This window comes from Vespula pensylvanica, chromosome 16 (genome assembly GCF_014466175.1).
Source record: "Vespula pensylvanica isolate Volc-1 chromosome 16, ASM1446617v1, whole genome shotgun sequence".
In the NCBI taxonomy this organism is placed as follows: domain Eukaryota; kingdom Metazoa; phylum Arthropoda; class Insecta; order Hymenoptera; family Vespidae; genus Vespula; species Vespula pensylvanica.
Genome location: NC_057700.1, coordinates 964,880 through 969,094, shown reverse-complemented (window position 1 = coordinate 969,094; position 4,215 = coordinate 964,880).

Sequence of the window (4,215 nt, the reverse complement as noted above, 5' to 3'; positions counted from 1 at the left end):
TTTTCTTTCTTCTTTTACGAAGTATTTTATATAAGTAATACCGTGATCGTTTGAACAGATTTTTTCGAATAGAGTACATAATTACTATAGGGACCAAGGGGAAAAAAGAAAGAAGAAAAAAGTAATACTCATTCACGGAGAAAACTTTTCTCGTCATTCATTACTCGTTATTCGTAAGATGTGGGAAAACTTTGAATATACGGGATGGGTAACTTCAACCGATTTTGAGATAAGAAAGACGAAAAGTGGAAGGAGGGAAGTAAGAAGAATGTCGGAAGTTGCACGAACAAGTATACTTGTACGAGGAAAAAGATAGAAAGGAAAAAGAATAGAAAGAATGGAAGAAAAACTAAAAGATGAGTGAAACCGATCGCGTAACGAGAAAATCGTTGTGAAAATAGATATTGCCTTTCTTTCGGTTGCATAGAAGAGAGATGAGAAATCCCATGAGAAGCGACAACTACTTTTCTCTAGGGAGATCCTTGTAAATTTTTCAAACGAAACGACCGGATTCGTGCGAGCAAGGTACGAGGACAAATACTCCTCTTCCAAAGAGAGGGAGAGGATTTTGAACGAAAAGGGAAATAAACGAAATGGTCGAACCTAGACACGGAAATATTATAGATAGATATGCGAAACGAACGATCCTCGAAGAGTGAAAATTTTCATGATTTTTCACTTTTCCTTTTGAATATTTAATCCTTGACAATCGATCCGTTTTGATAATTATACAAAAATTGTTACGTTCTTTTTTCCTTTCTCTTTCTTTTTTTTCTTTTAAAGATGATACAAAATATAGGTTGTGAAATGAATTCTCTCTCTCTCTTTCTCTCTTCCTCATGGGAATACGTGTTACGAAATGGGCTAAAGTGTACAATCGTTTGGACGTATGTACTTAAAATGGCAGTCCTCGTAAAAATGTGAACCCTGCGTATTCTCTCGTCTCTACGTACATACGTACATACAAACGAAACGTACGAGAAGAGAGTGCCAGTGAGCGACTTTTGGAATCTGCAACGTAAAAGAAAAACAAAGATCTATGTAAATGGGTACATTTGTACGAGGAAAAGAGGGAGAAAAAATATATAAAGAGGAAAGGAACGTAGGACGCGAAAAAATTCCGCGTGTGGGAATCCGTACCATGGTTAGTACCATAGTTCGCTCTTTACCACGTTAATTGCCAAGTTAATTTTACGCGAATCAGCGTTTTCAACTAATAATGTTCTATTTTCGCAACAAATTTACCAAAAAATTCGCTAGAAACGTTTTTTCTTTTTGTTTTTTTTTTTTTTTACCTTTTTTCTTTTAATCGACAGTCAGACAAAATTTCCTTAACAATTTTTCATTCATCCTTATCATTTTATCCGTGTATTGGTGTACGATCGATCAGCACACACGCGCGCGTAAATTTGTGCGTGTTCGTGATGGCAAAAAAAAAAAATTCAAAGCGAAATAATTAACAAAACTAACAAACTATGTAAATAAATAAATAAATGTTTAATTAAATAAATAAATAAACAATATAAATCTAGACGATATCACCGGGACAAATTTTATTTCGGATGTCGTCAATTCTCAAAAAATTAAAAGAAAAAAAAAAGAAAGAGAGAAAAAAATGAAAATGTTGATCAGTATTCATGAAAATCTATGTTCTTTTTTGTTTCGTGATTTTCGTTTTACACGTTTGTTCTCTTTCACTTTATACCAGAGATTACAAACATCTATAACGTCATAATATACATATACATTCGCAATGGAACTTAACGTTCGCAACACACTTCCATCTCTTATTACCCTGTAGAACGCACGCTCGCGCGCGCGCGTTCGAATCTCTATCGAGTTGAGTCTACGCGCGCGATTTTCACGTATATATGTCTATTATAGGACACCATACGTGAATATATATATTTCTCTCTCTCTCTCTCTCTCTCTCTCTCTCTCTCTTTCACACACACACATACATATTCTCTTTTTCTCTGTCTAACTCTATCTCCCTTTCCGATTTTCTCTTTCTAACTTCGCTTTCTGCGCGTGCACGCGTATAACGTTCTGTCTATTTACTTAAAAACTTACGAAACTCGGGAACGGCCGTGAGAACGTAGATCGATCTTTCCTATAATGCGTAAACCAAACTCGACTTTCCATATATTCGAGGAAATGTCAAAGATAGAAGACGATGTCTAACAATAAGATAAACTTCGTCCTCCTTTTCTTCGAATTTATAATGAATTGTGAGACTTTGATAATGGGTTAACAAAGAAACTATACGTTCGGTGAGATCGAGAAATCGTGCTCTTTCCGAAGAGCTTTTATAACAAAAATGAAACTTACAAACTTTTCCATCTTATTTTTTTCTATAAAAGTCATTTTAGGTTTACAACATTTTCTTGCGGTCCAATGTCGACTTTAACTTAACACACTTTTTTCCGATACACCATATAGCAAATTATTACGTATATATTTATTATGAAATTGTTATATTAATTCGAAAATTGTAAAAATTCGAGAAACATTTTCTTCGCAAATAATTACTTTTTTACGATATTAATAAATATAAACTGGATAATAAATTAATAACGATTGATTGACGAAGAAGAAACGTCGATAGTAATTATGGACTGCAAAGAATTGAACGATCTCAATCGAACGACCGTATGTATTGTGACGAAGATGTGTGAGTGTGTTTGCTATGCGTGCGCGCGTGTGTGTGTATGTATGTGTGTATGTATGAGGTGCATATGTCCTTTTAAGAACAAAATTGAGTTTCAATGGTTTTACTGTCCGACGAAAAATAATAGAACGTCGTTTCTCGGTGTAGATAGGGTGTTTTCTTTTCTTATTTCGATGATATACATATATATATATATATATATACACATAAATGTATATATAAAGTCCGATATCGTCGTGTATCAATGCGCACACTCACACTCTCACACTTCTTTCCTTTCTTCTTTTTATCTCGAACACACCTCCAGTTTCCTTCATTACGAAATGATTCCTTATCGATTATACATTAAACTTCTTTCTAATGTACGTTACGTTAATTTATTGCGTGGACATTCGAGTTAATTATTTTACGAGACGATTACTTCACACACGCATAAAGATAAATTTTAATTGAGTATGCACCGATAATCACGAATTCGCCCTACTAATATTCGCTCGAATGTCCTTCGCCGATCGTGTTGAACGTTTTTATACAAATTTCTTCAAGACGTCCATTAAAGAAAAAATTGTAGAATTGGCTCGATGATTCTTTCCCTTTTAAAAAATAACTACTTTCACCGTTCAAAAGTTTCATCGCGTTAATTATGTTATATGTATAGTATGTGTATATATATATATATATATATATATATATATATATACACGTATGTGTGTATAATACACGTACATATTATATGTATACCCGACAGTCTCTGTACATTAGATATTTAAAGTAACCACCAGTAATATCTATCGTCCTGTTAATTCGACGTTACCGTCAATCCGGCAGTCTTAAACACCGAGTTAACATTATTATCACTACAGCAGAATGACTACATCCGCAAAATCCCTGCTTCTTTTTTTTTTATTTTCTTTTTTTTTCGTCCCAGAAAATGTCTCGAAGTTTCATTAACCGTATTGGTTTACTTAGTACGTCTAAAAAAGGTGAAGTTATCGATGGGGTGAGGCGAGGGTGAAGAGGGTGGTGAAAAGTTTTGAGATCGAACGAGTTCCACGTACGTACATACGTATATACAGTGTCGTGTAGGTAATTACTTGTTAGGTCGTTGATCGGTCTTTCTCTTATCGTTAATCACCTCTCTGTCTCTTTGTTTTTCAAATGATCTCGTAGAAAGTATATATGCATATATACATACATACATATATATATATATATATGTATATGTGTGTATATGTATATACGACGCACATCTTTCACTCTCATTTGTCACAGGAATTATTATGATCCGTCTCATAGTTGACTTTTCGATCGATAATTATTCGTTGAATGATTCACGAATAGGTTCCCCCTTTTCTCAAGGGGGGACAATGGGGAGGGGCAGGACCACGTAAGGATCTACGTAGAGATCTACGTCGACCGATTATTATTATTCGAATCGAAGCACTCTGCAAACGAACGTCAAGAGACGTGTCTACGACAAGGAATTATGATCTCACGAGAGAGAGAGAGAGAGAGAGAGAGAGAGAGAGAGAGAGAGAGAGAGG